The sequence below is a fragment of the Euprymna scolopes genome, chromosome 12 (genome assembly GCF_053919585.1).
Source record: "Euprymna scolopes isolate OS-2025 chromosome 12, ASM5391958v1, whole genome shotgun sequence".
Classification (NCBI taxonomy): Eukaryota; Metazoa; Mollusca; class Cephalopoda; order Sepiida; family Sepiolidae; genus Euprymna; species Euprymna scolopes.
The window spans coordinates 9444388-9460924 of record NC_136493.1 but is presented as its reverse complement, the minus strand read 5'-3'; the positions used below and the strand labels follow the sequence as shown (position 1 = coordinate 9460924).

General features: G+C 36.0%; 1 protein-coding gene across 1 annotated transcript in view; it reads right to left on the bottom strand.

Moving 5' to 3' along the window:
- LOC145291168 (protein DGCR6-like) overlaps window positions 1-16444 on the bottom strand; it is a 156132-nt gene extending 139688 nt beyond the window's left edge. The window contains exon 1 of the mRNA XM_080136709.1: window positions 16363-16444. The gene's annotated coding sequence lies outside the window, so the exon portion shown is untranslated. The remainder of the gene's footprint in view (window positions 1-16362) is intronic.
- Between the last annotated feature and the right edge of the window lie 93 nt (window positions 16445-16537).

The following is a 16537-nucleotide window of genomic DNA, read 5'->3' as shown; positions in this document are numbered from 1 at the left end:
TACTACTACACCTCCTCTTCTTTCTCTTACTACTACTACTACGCCCCCTCTTCCTTATCCTACTATTACTACTACTGGTTGACATGTATTTTCCCTACTACTACTCTAAACAGAATGACTCATAGAAATCTATCTATATATTTTTTTTCATTTTAATATACTTTCATAGAAATGTTTCTGTTATGTCACAAAAAAACTATTTTCTTTACGTTACAAGTGTCATGCTCATACATTAATTCCATAGCTAATATAACATACTGACCCTTTAAGGGATGTTTTGCAACTATTCTATATTACAACTATACTGTCACAATTTTCTCACAAATAAATCAACTTTGACCTGTTGACAACGTATTTGTTTTTACTGTGTACGTTTTCAGCGGCCTAATTTTTATTTTGCGTTTTAAATTATCCAAATAAATAATTGTTAATACTTTCTGCATTTTTTTTTACATCGTTCATTTCCGTATTACGTTTAAGTTATTTTAACGCAATTTTCTTACAAATAAATCTACTATTTTACAATGTATTTATGATTTTCCTATTCCTTTTCCTTTATTTATATATATATATATATATATATATATATATATATATATATATAAATTATTACTATATTATAATAGGAGAATTAAAATTGAGGATAAATATATATATATATATATATATATATATATATATATATATATATTTATATTTATATTTAAATATGAATGAATAAAAAATCAATATTTGTTTTTATTTCCTGTGTGTTGACATGTAGGAATACAAAAAGTATCTCTCTCTCTCTCTCTCTCTCTCTCTCTCTCTCTCTCTGTATATATATATATATATATATATATATATATATATATATATATATATATATGTATGTGTGTGTGTGCCTACTTGAGGAATGGTCTCAACCAAACTCCTCTGTCAATTTTTAGTCTACAGACTTGAAACTTGATGCATATGGTATTTGGACCTGTGGAACAAATTCGATTTGATCTTTAGTCGGCAAAAATAACTGCTATGAGAGGTCAAAATTGAGATAAAAAATGGAACTTGACAGACGTAAGTCGACTTAAGCTGCACTTGTACGCATGCGCAAATATAAATTATAGGTCAAACAACGTTATGTTTTATAGTTTTTGCATGTATGGTTTTAGATCAGACGGTAACGAACAAGACTAGAGAGTTGGATGTTTTGGTTTCGATTCTAGCTAATGGTACTCAAGTCATATTCGTTTTTTTACTTTTAAAATCACTACTATATATCCCAACCATCATCAGACAAAGCCAAACTAATTGCTAAGAACTTTGCAGCTAATTCTACTCTATGCGATCAGGGCCGCTATCCCCCCCCCCTCGTATTTCCTCCTGTATCTGAAAACACTTTATGTGACATACAAATATCTGTATGTGATGTTGCCAAGCTAATCAAAAACCTCGATTCTTGTAAAGCAATTGGCCTCGACGACATTCCTATTATAGTGCTCAAAAAGCTTCAACCAGAACTAGCTCCCATGCTTACAAAGCTGTTTAAGCGTTGTCTTAAGGAGAATTGCTTCCCAACACCCTGGAAAATCTCATCAGTAAATCCCGTATTTAAAAATTCAGGTGATCGGTCATCTCCCTCTTAATACAGACCCAACAACAATAGGAAAAAAACAAACAAACAAAAAAACACCAACAACAGGAAACGCTTGGAAAGTTATTCAAGCAACAGACGAAAATAAATCACTTTTAGAAAACATATTATTTAGGACCACAAAATCATCAAGTTCGATAATTGTTTAAGCTAAAGGAATCTCATATTCACTCTTGAATTTAAATACAACCCGGAAATTGGTTTCCAGCTTATTTTCGTAGCTTTGAAACAATATTTACGAAAAGATGCGAACAATAATCTGAAGAAGTAGAACATACAATTGTTATAAAACAGAAAAAAAAAAAAATGCTAAAAACGCGAATTTAATCATTCCAAAAAATACCAAAAAAAAAAATGTCATTTAGTGAAACAATAAAAATTTTGTCGAAAATCTATTTTATACTCAGTATAAGTGTTTAAATATCGTAAAACATGAGGACGATGATTTTGCCACATAGAATGCAGATATGGTTAGCGCGCATAGGAGGCATTTAATTTAACGGAATTATCAAGAGACATGTTTCATTGTGGTCCAAGGCCTAACAACAACAACAAAGAAATTAGATTAAGAATTCTTAGTATTATGGAATAGGATCCAAAAGATAACGGAGGAATGCTGGTGTTTAATAAATATAAAAAATAGATAAAAATAGAATTGAAGAGAAAAGCATATTACGGATATGGACTGGAAGACAAAAGTCGAACCCAAGTGTAGAAAAAGAATATTATATGCAATGGAAATGCAATGCAATGGGAAGTTCTTTAATGGTAAATATGCTTTGATTGTGAGTCTGTTGGTCATAAAAGTTTCTAACTGGCTGATGAAACAGAGACAAGTAAAACCAAAGTCGCAATCGAAGGTGAACGTCGTTTTGTCTAAAACAAAATGAAGGAAGCAGACCGTAAAATTATTACTTGATTCTGGAAGTGATATCTCAGTAATGAACGAACACACTTGGAAAAATATGCTTTCCACGGTTAACGAACACAAAACAAAAGATTGCCAGAGAGTTATCAGGTACACAATTTAAATGAGTACTAAATTTTATCATTTCGTTCATGGGGGAAAAACTCATAAATCGAAAGTGCATATACGTCCCCGGCCAGAAAATATTTTGGTCTGCACTGGATTGCACTATTTAACTTATGGGAATTAATGCTTTCTGTGACAAAGTTAACGTCGTAAAATCGAAGCAAACACCCTATGCAACAAAGGCCATCAACTCCCCGTATTTCCTCCTATAACAGACAACACGCTATGCAACATACAAATATCAGTGCGTGAGGTCGCCAAGCTAATCAAGAACCTTGATTCCAGTAAAGCTACTGGCCCTGACGGTATTCCAGTTATAGTGCTGAAAAAGCTTCAAGCAGAACTTGCCCCCATACTTACAAAACTGTTTAAGCATTGCCTTAAAGAAAAGTGCTTTCCAACACCCTGGAAAACCTCATCAGTATGCCCTGTATTTAAGAATTCAGGTGAAAAGTCATCTCCCTCTCAGTACAGACCAATAAGTCTCCTGTGTGTCATGAGTAAGTTTTTTGAATCCATATTAAATAAAGAAGTAGTCAACCACCTCAACAGAAACAACCTTCTTAGTGACATGCAATATGGTTTCGTTTCCGCTCTGCAAGATCTACAGCAGGATTAGTGAATCTCTTGACAAAGGCTTACTCTCTAGGACAATTGCTCTTGACATATCGAAGGCCTTCGATAAAGTATGGCATAAAGGCCTACTTCACAAGATTTCCAGCTATGGTATAACTGGAAATGTTTACTCAATCATTAAATCATTTCTCTCCGATAGGTTCATAAGAGGATGGGCAGAAATCAGAGGCCCTCAGTATTAATGCTGGAGTCCCTCAGGGATTCATCCTGGGCCCAACTCTCTTCCTGATCTACATCAATGATCTCCCAAAACACATACTTAAATAATTCGTTAACATCTATGCTGATGACATGACCATCTATGGCAACACATCAAAGGCCGTAAATGACAAAGTTCTCTGATTCTCTCTCCTCTGATCTTGAGCATGTGGTACAATGGGGGAAAAGGTGGCTGGTCACTTTTAATGCATCCAAAACCAAGCTTCTATCTTTACATCATCAACGCTCTGATCCCCATCTGGCATCAATTGAAATGGATGGCTCTCGTCTTAGGGAGGCTCCATGTTTTGACAAGCTTCTGGGTTTGACCTTTACTCCTGATCTGAAATGGAACACATACAACAAATCTGTTGCCAAGGACGCTGGGAAAATGGTGGGATCCTTCTACCGCTCCAGAAGATATCTCACTACTGATGCAATTCTCTATCTGTATAAAAGCCAAGTACGTCCAAGGATGAAGTACTGCTGCCACATCTGGACAGGAGCTGCTAAAAACAGCCTATCCTGCCTTGACAGAGTACAAAATAGACTTCGTGGTTTTTCTCTTCCCTGCAGTCTCCTCTCTCCCACAGAAGAGACGTTGCGAGCCTGTCTTTGTTTTATCATTATTTCCATGGCAAGTGCTCGTCTGAGTTCTAATGTCTCGTCCCCCCTCGCTAATCTTTCACGAGAAACACCCGTCTGGCTGAAACCACTCTCAATAATTTTCCCCACTCTTTATCTGTGCCTAAATCAAAACGTAGATTCCATGAGCAGAGCTTCTTTTTCAGAAGTGCTCGACTGTGGAACTCTCTTCCGTTTGCCTGTTTCCCACCTGACTACAACTTGGATGCCTTCAAGTCCAACATAAACAAATTCCTGACAAACCGCCCCCTTAAGCAAGACACTATCAAATCTCCAATACTAATGATTACTATAATACTATCGCATTGATTACTGTACACGCAATAACCCTTATCCCTGATTGGCCTCCGACCTTGATAAGTGGTGACCCCCATGTAAAAAAAAAAAAAAACTTTGTCTTTTCAGTGCTTGAACACAATTTCTATCATAAACGATTCATAGAATTGTTCAGTTCATCTATTTTACGGCATATCAATCCTTTTTAATGCAGATGCATATTGAAAGCGATTCATTGAACTGATTATTAACGCTTTTGTGTTATTTAATGTAACAATTCTTATCAAAAACTTATTTTATAATATTTATTATATATAATTAATTGAACACAAGTAGCTATAATTCCTCCATAGCTGGAGGGTGTATTTCAAAATGTGCAATAGAAAACTTATCATATATGCCAATATTCTATGTTTATATAAAACCACTATTTGCACGTACATGGAATATCATTGCCTCAGTTGATTTGATACATGAATACCGAGTTCCTTCCTCTTGTACAGGGTGCAAAAAAGTCTAGTGTAATAGTCTGCTAATCTAAAGCCCCTGTCGTATCACTACAGTGTTACATCGTTGTGTTTATCTTACATCTTACAAGTACTTCCACAAAATGATTTTTTTGCAATGAAATCACCGCTCTTGCATCCTCCTCAACAGCAAAATCGCACCCCTTCTATGCAAAGGTCTCCAAATGCTGGAAGATTTTTCTACTCTGATAGATTCTTTCTTCGCATTGCTTGCTGTGGGAATTCCATCTCTGCTCCATGTTTCTCGACTGTATCAACATACAAACATTTAAATGTAATGTAAACAAACAACTTACTGCACAACTTCTCACTCACAGTGCCCCTTACAAATCTGGCGTTTATCACAGTAGGCTTTATGCAGTGGCAATATGCTGTGTTTTGAGTGAAAAGGAAATCACATTTGATACAATCTGAACTTTCCATATCTGATAACATAGTCTGAGGTGATATCCATTAGCCCAAGTACGCTCCATAGCTTTTTAATTTTGGTCCAGCAATTTTTCCTAGTTGATCATATATATATATATATACACGTTCTGTTTATATAATTTCAAATCAAAATTGGCGCAAAGCAAATGGTTCACCTAATGGCATTTTCCCATGTTTGCAACAAAATAAGAATATAATCGAAACCCATTTGCTTTATTTTTTGCTTGAAACAAATCGATATTTATTTTCCACATAAACCACTGGATATTGATTCTTTTTTTGGCACCATTAAAGCAATCGTCTCGCCAGAAAACAACGCAAGTATACATTTAACAGACTAAACTTTTTTTTTTACTTTATATTGACGACTGCGTATAGCACACCTTTATCCTTAACCAACAAAGGTATTTTTTTCTGAATATGAGGCCGTACTTATCAAGGCTAAAAGAACTCAAGGATAAGAATTAATGGATGAGTTGTCTGTTAAACGATGAAAAAGATCATGATAGGATTGAAAATGATACCACCCCACCTGCTAATCTCTAATAACTTCTTTCCTTGAACCGCTTTGTTTTGGAATTTCTTCCTTGTCCCCTGTTTCTCCAAACTGTGCCAACAGGTAGAATGATGTAATGTAAATAAACATTTTGCTATACAACTCCTCACTTAGAATACGCCCTTTAAATTTGACCTCTAATTATAGTAACCCCCCTTTTTTTTTCTTTATTTTTATTACATTTTCACCCCAAGCAAGGCACATTGCCACTGTGGTGTAGGGGGCTACTATCAGGGGCAGCAACTACTGGGGCACTATGTAGGGATTTGAGCAGCAAGATGTCGGTTCACGTTACACTTGAACTTCTGCATGTCAGTACAGTTGGGGAAGCAGGGACCTAGAATGGAATTCCAGAGTCTAGCAGTTCTGGGGAAGAAACTACTGGAGTAGAAAGATCTTTTACATCTAGGGATCTCTACTGTGTGGGGTTGGGATTTAGCTGCCTGTCGCATTTGTCGAGGGTGTCTATATCGTGGTGGCACGTGTCTGCAGTTCGTCAGATCATTCACCATTAAAATACTTGTAGAACAGGCAGAGGGATGCAACGTTTCGTCGATGGGACAGAGGCTGAAGTTTAGATGCCAGTTCAGTGCCTATCAGATTGGCGACTCTCTTTTGAACCTTGTCAAGGAGCGAGAGACTAGCAGCAGATGCACCAGCCCAAATGTGACAGCAATACTCCATACATGGGCGAATGGTGGCCTTATAGAGGTACAGGATACTTTCAGGTGTCAGTAGTTTTCTAGCACGGTAGAGAGAGCCTACCTTTTTCGCAGCGGCCCTGGCAATGTTTTCAATGTAATTGTTCCAACTCATGTTTCCTGTGAACGTTAGGCCAAGGAGTTTGAAAGATGTACTCTCAGACAGGGAGTCACTGGCCATTGCTATTGGTGGCAGAGAAGGTTTCTTGTAATTATTGGAGGAAACCAGTTTAGTCTTGGCAGCATTACATTTTAATGGAAACATGCCTTGTTTTGGATAAATAAAAGTAAAAAAAAAAAAAAAGATGATGAATGGAATAAACATGTTGCAGTTGGCAGGAAAACAGTGTCGTGGTAATATATTAGTAAATTTTTATTTAAAAACTGATGAAGAGAATGAACAACGTTTTATTACTTATGAAAAGTAATTGTTAACATTGGAGTTTAAAGTGACCATGTTGTAGTCTGCATGGAAGCAGTGCACTGATTATGTGTTAGACAGAAAGGAAGTTCTTGGCAAGAAACTCTGCTCCTGAAAAATCCGTCCGACGCTAGGCACCCAGAAGAAGGGAAAATTCTTTACAGTTGTGGTAGAGAAACGAGTTTTTCTTCATGTTCTCGGTTCTTGGCAGATGAGGTTGGTCTGATGGTTCAAGTCTCTGTCATATAGGATTTACTTGCGACAAGATGCATGATGGTCTTCTCCAAATATATGTCTTCTTTTCTTCATGCTGCTGCAGTTGTTTATCAACACCCGTTTAGGTGTTGCTGTGAAGCCAATATTCGCCCGTAAATGGAATATCGTTACCCCAATTGTTTTGCACAGTAACAATTAACATCTTCCCCTTGCACACAGTGCAAAAACGTCTAGTGTAATAGTCTGCTAAGTTTCATTTCCAATTCAGCAACAATTTTATCTATACTAAAACTTAGTTAACATCTACCGCTTATTTTCATTATAAAGCCCATTCTGGAACCCTGGTTTAAAAGTTTGTGTGCGTAGATTCCTTTAAATTTTTCAAGTTTTGTTTTACAATTTTTCTTTCTTCAATTGACCTTTTTTTAACTGTTTACACAAGCTTCCTGGCATCGATGTCCTTTAGTGAAGTTACTTATTTCTTCCTCAGGTGACCATGAGTTATCATGTTCTAGCTTATTATCGTTAAAACTGCCTTCGATACGGTCTTTTTGATTTTGCCAATATGTACTCACAAAACCTAGTTTTTACAGCTTTAGTCAATTTGCTACAGCTGTAGCAACCATGGTCCTTCTCTGGCCATTTTCTTGCTGCATGATTCGGTTTGGGGTACTCTTAATCTAGTCTGTCCTCCTCCGGTCCTTGGTGACAGTGGATGCCATTTAATGAACTATTATTTAGAGTAGCCTCTACCTTTTTGTGGTCACATAGAAGTCGGTCATAGTCTTCCTGACACCTATCTTAGAGACCGCCGGTTTTAAAGCAGGCTTCTGCAAATGGATCTCCATACTATCATCTGCCAACGAGCGTGGTACAGGTCAATGGAAAGCCCACAAAATTTTAAATTAGTATAAAAACTACTGTAAACGTATATAAGTGTTTATATTGTCTACTTAATGTGCAAATTATTATTATTATTATTATTATGATGATGATGATGATGATGATGATGATGATGATGATGATATTTTTCATTTATGTGATTAAAAAAGTGCACCTCTGCAAATAATAATCCGGAGTGGAATACTGAAAGAAACTAAAAGGAAATACGCCATTTTGTTTAATACAGAACATTATACAACAATAACTAAAAATTGGCTTTGCTTTGTCAACTTGAATGCAAATCAGGTCCAACTTCTTAAATCTAGCTAACTTAACTGATAACGTATTATATAAACTGATACGGGCAACTTTTTCGTTCTTAAAAGCATTTAGTACCGATGGTCTACATGAATTCTTATAGAAAAACTGTTTGGAGCATTTGAAATAAATGCAAATGCTCTAGTCAGATTCTTTAAGAATCCATGAGGACCACCATTACTAAATGCTTTTAAGTAACCTTGTCACGTTAAACGATCGAAAAAAGCAAAAAATTCAGTGAAAGAACTACATACAGAGCTGAGGTTGGATCTATGTAAATATGTATTTCCAAAGATGTTATTTTCGAAAGAGAAATCGGTGCTTTTTAAAAGTCGAGAGATCGATTTTTTAAATATCTAAAAATTACGAAAATTCACAACGACGACCAAATTTTAGCCTTATAGCGATAGACTTTTTTTTTTTTTTTTTACTAGAAACACAATAATTCGATGAATTTTCGTAATTTTTAGAGATATTAATACCAAGAAATCTTTGGAAAGTAGAAATAAAACTTTTCACAGGCTCTTTACGTTTCATTCCTTGTCTGAGACTTAAATAAAAATAGTTTATTTTCTTTTACTTCTTCAGTTGAGACTGAACGAAGAGCCAATGATTTACTTTTATTACTCTAATCATCCTAAAGATGATTGAATAACGAGTTTCTTTTTCTAAACTTACGTTTTTTTTTTGTTTTTGTTTTTTTTTGTTTTTTTTGTTTTTTGTTTTTTTGCCCATTTGGTGAACGTTAAGAGAATATCTGAGTCGTGAGTCAGATTTTGTCGTAGACATTTGCAATTTGTACGTTTGCCAACTGAACATCATAGCATCATCGTCTTCATCGTTTGTTAGAGTTAAGGTTATTTTTGGTTACTTTTTGCAATTGTTTTTAGCCATTTTGTTTTGCTGTTGAGCAACTGGGCATCATTTGAAGCATGTTTACTTTTCAAGACGGTGAATCTTCCAATTTTATCTACCCCAGTCTACACAGTACACTATCAGTTGAAAGTCGAAACAAGTCAAATGATATCCCAGAAAATCGTTCAAACAGAAGAGAAAAATCCGTATTAATTGAAGAAAACAACTCCCGACGAGTGAGAATTGTAACTTCCTGCACTGATGATTCCGAAATCATGAAAAACTAGTGTCTGTATGCATAAAAATAATTATTATTATTTATAATTATTAGCTCATTTCAGAGTATTAAAGTAGAGCACTGTCTGAGAAATAAAAACAAACAAAAAACAATCATCTAGCGTTATACAACGTTCATGATTTCCATTTGTTTGAACTCAGTCGATTGTTTACTGTTTCGCTCGTATTTGGCATTTGTAGGTGTTAAATTTCCCTTAATTATTGTGTCCAAAGTGAGTGTCCCGGAGATAACGTCTTAACAAATAGAGTCAAAGTGAACTTTGTAGCTGGGTTTGAATATCTCGACCATTGGTAAATGTCACTTCCTCCACTGATGATTGCAAAAGAATGAAACACTAGTGTATGTATATATATTTGTAGTCATCGAGATACAGTCCTGTTTCGTTGTATCACAACTTATCAATGCCGCTAAACTAGCATCTCTCCCAAGCCAAGCCAAGCCAAGGAAAAATTAACTGAGCTATGTTCATGTTCTTTTCTCTCCTCTCTGGGATCTTCCGACCACTTGGTTGTAGCAGTTAAGATAAAAACAAAATGCAATGTCTTCAAACGTACCTCTACACCGTACTGGATATCGATACTCTACGGTCGACTGGGATAGCTTCCGTACATTTATATCTGATCTACCCCTACATTCCATGTTTAAAAAGGATGTGTCCTCCATAGTATCAGACCTGACCAAATGGTTAATTGTAGGCATAGACCAATTCATACCATCCAAAAAATTCCAGCAAAAACCTAATAGCCAGTCATGGTTCTCCCCAGAATGTGCTGCTGCCATCGCGCACAGAAATCACTTTTTCCATAGCTACCAACGTAATAGATGCACTGTGACTAAAACTGCTTTCAGGACTACCAGCAACCAGTGTAAAAGAGTAATAAAAAAAAATGCAAGAGAGCTATATGCTCAGTCCGTTAAATCCAAAGTAGCAGCTTGGTTCCCATCAGTTTTGGCAAATACCAAATAGGATCTTGAACAGAAGCGTGCGTTCTATCCCAACCATCATCAATGGACCTGAGGTCATCTCGTCAGCATCAGATAAGGCCAAACTATTTGCCAAGAACTTTGCTGCTAATTCTACCCTATGCAGTGAAGGCCATCAACTCCCCGTATTTCCTGTGTGTGAGGTGGCCAAGCTAATCAAGAACCTTGATTCCAGTAAAGCAACTGCCCTGACGGCATTCCAATTATAGTGCTGAAAAAGCTTCAACCAGAACTTGCCCCCATACTTACAAAACTATTTAAGCGTTGCCTTAAAGAGAAGTACTTCCCAAGATCTTGGAAAACCTCATCAGTATGCCCTGTATTTAAGAATTCAGGTGATGTCATCTCCCTCTCAGTAGAGACCAATAAGTAAATTGCTGGAATCCATATTAAATAAAGAAGTAGTCAACCACCTCAACAGAAACAACCTTCTTAGTGACATGCAATGTGGTTTCCGTTCTGCAAGATCTATAGCAGATGTGCTAACGGTTATATTTCATAGGATTAGTGAATCTCTTAACAAAGGCTTCCTTTCCAGTGCAATTGCTCTTGACATATCAAAAGCCTTCGATAAAGTATGGCATAAGGGCCTACTTCACAAGATTTCCAACTACGGTATAACTGGAAATGTTTTCTCGATTATTAACTCATTTCTCTCTGATAAGCTCAGAAGAGTAGTGGTTGATGGGCAGAAATCAGAGGTCCTCAGTATTAATGCTGGTGTACCTCAGGAGTTCATCCTGGGCCCAACTCTCTTCCTGATCTACATCAATGATCTCCCAAAACACATACTTAAATCATTCGTTGACATCTATGCTGATGACACGACCATCTATGGCAACATATCAAAGGCTGTAAATGACAAAGTTCTCTCTGATTCTCTCTCCTCTGATCTTGAGCGCGTGGTACAGTGGAGGAAGAGGTGGCTGGTTACTTTTAATGCATCTAAAACCAAGCTCCTATTTTTACATCATCAACGCTCTGATCCTCATCTGGCATCAATTGAAATGAATGGCTCTCGACTAGGGGAAGCTCCATGTTTTGATAAGCTTCTGGGCTTGACTTTTACTCCTGACCTGAAATGGAACACGTACATTAAGTCTATTTCCAAGGACGCTGGAAAAATGCCGCTCCAGAAAATATGTAACTGCTGACGCAATTCTCTATCTATATAAAAGTCAAGTACGTCCAAGGATGGAGTACTGTTGCCACATCTGGGCAGGAGCTGCTAAAAACAGCCTATCCTGCCTTGACAGAGTACAAAATAGGCTTCGTGGCTTAATGGTGATGCCTTTTTCTCTTCTCTGCAACCTCTCTCCCTCAGGAGAGACGTTGCGAGCCTGTCTTTGTTTTATCTTTACTTCCATGGCAAGTGCTCGTCTGAGCTCCAATCTCTCGTCCCCCTAGCCAATTTTTCACGATAAACACTCGTCTAGCTGAAACCACTGTCAAAAATTTTCCCCACTCTTTATCTGTGCCAAAACCAAAATGTAGATTCCATGAACAAAGCTTCTTTCTTAGAAGTGCACGCCTGGTGAACTCTGTTCCGTCTGCCTGTTTCCCATCTGACTACAACCTGGATGTCTTCAAGTCCAACATAAACAAATTCCTGATGAACCGCCCCCTTAAGTAAGACACTTCATCAAATCTCAACACTAATGTACTGTACACGCAATAACTCTTATCCTCGAGTGGCTTCCGGGCCTTGATAAGTGGTGACTACCTTGTAAAAAAAAAAAAAAAAGGCGCTGTATGTACCGCGCCAATCGTAGAAATTTCCAGGTTGGTATATGGAGGCGCATTAATTCACTGGGAGAGATGCACCCCCAGTGTTATTTAAGGTATGCATCTAGGAGAAGGAAACTCTGATGCAAAAACCTGCCGTCTACTCTACACTCTGTCCTGTGGCAGTTATCTGCACCGACGGAGGTTAGCAGTAACACCAAAAAGTGTGGTTGGTTCTACACAAAGCCTTCACCATTATAAACAAATCATCTGTGTGGATTTCCGAACAACTTAGTTGTTGTGGCGGAACCTCATACGTTGCAATTGACGAATTCATCATGCGAAGAATATGAACCAGGTTATTTTTTTATATGATTTTCAACATAAATTCAATGTTTCGACGGGAGAGTCCATATATATAAATTGCAAAGCGGACATCTTAAAATTTCTTAATTAATTGCATTTGGACGAGTACTTTTTCTTGACTGTTATGATCATTTTAACATTTTCCTTTTTTTTATCCATAAAGATGTTTAAAAAAATATTGCAGCACTTTTAATGTAAATATTATAAATTAGCAAAAAAAAAAAAAATAAAAAAAATAAAAAACAAAAGCAAAAAAATAGACGAATCTATGCACTGGCTTTACAATTCGCTTTATACGGTGTGTGTGTGTGTGTGTGTGTGTGTGTGTGTGTGGATTTCCAGTATTTACTTCAACAGTGCTCAATATGTGAGTAAAACTATGTAGTAAATTATGAATTTATGGCAATTGAGCTACACAGAAGCTGTCGCATTTAATCCCCATATATGCTTCTCGCAATCATGTCTATAGTGTGAATAGTGGTGTGGAGATCACGTCTGATGGAATCTTTACTTGATAAGGATCTTATTGCGTTCTTTAAGCACAAGCTTAAGGTTAAGATCAGTTGTGGTAGAAAACGATTGCATTTATCCAAATTTGAAACTAGCTGTTTACTATATAAATAAACAGAAAAACTGTGGGCGGTATAATAGGAGGGTTTTGCTAACCAATTTTTGATTTTTCTTGTTTCACTGCGAATTTGTAAAAATTTATATTTATGAATAAAATTTTAATTTCTCAACACTGGATATTTTAAATAGAACGCCGACAGTGAAAAACAAATCACTTTCATATTTTGCTTTTCTTTCCTTTCATCATAATCGCTCTGACCTCCATTACGCCCCAATTGAAATGAATGGATCTCGTCTTGGGGAAGCTCCATGTCTTAACAAACTTCTAAGACTGACCTTCATTCCTGATCTGAAATGGAACACATACATCAAATTTGTTGCTAAGAAAAATAGTTGGATCACTGTACCGCTCCAGTAGGTGTTTCACTGCCGATGCCATCCTCTATCTGTATAAGAGCCAGGTACACCCTAAAATGGAGTACTGTTGCCACATTTAGACAAGAACTACTCGGCGCACCATAGCCAGTCTTGGTAGAGTTCAAAACCGACTTCAAAATCTAGTAGATGATGCCTTTTTTCTTCCCTGCAATTTCTTTTCCACAGAAGAGATGTTGCGGGTCTATCTGTATTCTATCGTTATTTTCATGGCAAGTGCTTGACTGAACTCCAATCTATGGTCACCCCTTACCAAACTTTCACAAAAAAACACTCGATTAGCCACAACCACTATATATGATTTCCTTTACTCTCTAACTGTGCCTAAATCTAAATGTAGATTCCATGAACAAAGCTTCTTTCCCAGAACTGTCCGCTTGTGGAAACTGTTCCACTGGCCTACCTCCCAGTTGAATACATGATAGTCTTCAAATCCAATGTAAACAAGTTCTCGATGAGCCATCCCCATAAATAATCAAATTCTATCCAATTTACACTATTAACGATTATCACACTACCACCTTATATTCATTAATCTTTATCCTCGAGTGATCTTCAGGCCTTGATAAGTGGTGATTCCCAAGTAAAAAATGAGATATGATGCGGTTTCTGTTCTTTTATGTAATGAATATATTCGTTAGAATTCAAAATGTTGAATGTTTATATTAAATACAAGTTTTTTAAATTCTAGCATCTATATTTATATTTTTAGTGCTTTGACTTAAAATACATCATTTTTTGTTATCTAATCATAAGGCACAAGCACTTTATTTTTGGTTCTCCTGTAGGAGTAACTATTTTCGCTTTTTCTTGCTCACATGCCCCTATTCCAAAATCGTAGCAATGGGTCAATATCAATGGACTTGCCAATTTTATATATTTTTTAAAATGTTTAACCTATTTCAAACTAATATAAATTATTGCACAATAAAAATATTTAAATTCAAACAAAAATAATTTTTATTATTTTGAATTATTTAATCAATTAAAAATTCTATTTTTCTAGTTGATTACTAAATTTAACAAGTGAAGCATGCATGGTCCCCCGTGAGTGCACAGGGAACGAGGCATAAAAAATGACTAAGTTCAGCATCTGTCCCCCCCCCCAAGTCCCCAGGGAACGTCGAATTCTGGTGAAAATGAACAAACGGTAAGGCCTTAACATATGTAAATTTGAGTTCTGCGCCATGCACAAAAACAAATGATTAAGTCCATCATTTGCCTCCTCGCCCCCATTTAACCCTAAAAACCTTAAAAGACCTTAGCATATTTAAATTTGAGTTCAGCACCATGCAAAACGGCTAAATAGACGTACACAGAAAATTTTGGACAAATATGGTAAAATAGTCCCCAAAATAGAGTGTTTTTATTAGGCCTAAAAGAACCCCTGGGACACACCCACGCAAAGTTATAGACAGGTAAAATTATATAGAAATCAGTTAGTTACAACTTTTCAGAAAGTTTTATAAAATCCAAGGCATCCATTTTTTTTAATAAGCACAAAAGTGTTAATTTTAGCCATTTTAACCCGAAAGGCACCGCTAGGGGGCAACTGAAGTTTTCCGGGAAAATCCGTTCTGTTACTTTTTTACTCATATCATGTTTAATGTTTGTGCAAAATTTCCAAAAATTCCAAGGCATAGTTATTGAGAAAAGTGCGAACAGACGAACGGACGAACAGACGAACGGACGAACGGACAAGGGCGAATTTACAGGTCCATCCTTCTTTGGTGGGGAGACCAAAACGCTATTTATTTTTCATAATATTTTCAAGTTAAATTCAGTTTTTATGATATTTTTGCTTATTATATTGGTAGGTAATTTACTAGAATAGCTTTTTAAATTTAATGACCAAGTAAAAAAATAAAATAAAATAAAAAAACTAGAATTTTAATTGATTCAACATAAGAAAAATGATTTTTATTTTAATTTAATTATTTTTATTGTGCAATAATCAATGACCGTTTTTTGGTAAAAAAAAAAAAAAAAAGTCCACTGATATCGATTCGCTGCTACGAATTCGAAATAGGGGCATATGAGCGAGAAAAGGCGAAAGTAGTTCAGGGGAAGTCTCCTACAAGAGAACCTTCATTTTTTATTACTTTTATTTTGAAATTTTTATCATGGCGATAATAAATCGCAAGAAGCGGCGCAAGTGAAAAAACGTGATCGTAACGACGTTCAAGCGGAGATTATTTCGTTGCTGTTTCCAGTTGAGACAGGATTAAATGAACCAACTTATCCTTAACCAGACTTAGAACGGCCGTGATAGAAATTATAAAAAAACACACAATCTCGTGGTGAACATGTTTTAACAAGTTAGGTTATACACAGCTGCTCGGTTTACCCGACGGAACACCAATACGTTTAAAACAAACAATTAAGCGTAGCCATGCAAGCAGTAACAGGATACGTTTGTGTGCGGGCAAAAATAGTACAAAGACAATCGAAAAATTGGGTTTTGAGTGACCCACTTCTTTGAATAATAGAAAAAGACCAACGTTATATTTACAAGAACTGTAAACCTTGCTCTAGGAGAACAAAAGTTAAAAAAAATTGTCAAAAAAAAAAAAAAAAAAAAAATCATTATAATCAAAATAAATTGAATATGAAAATTATAATTTTACATTTATATACACACATACTATCTGTACTTACCCGGCGTTGCTCGAGATATAGTGAATCAATTTAGTCACATTTTTTTAGTTGTTTATATATTTCCAAACGTATACAAAAAAGAAATACAGTATTAGTTATAAAATGGACAACTTTTCTTATATATTATCCAACTAAAAACGTGAGTTATTTCCCTTTTTATTTTTCGGTAATAATT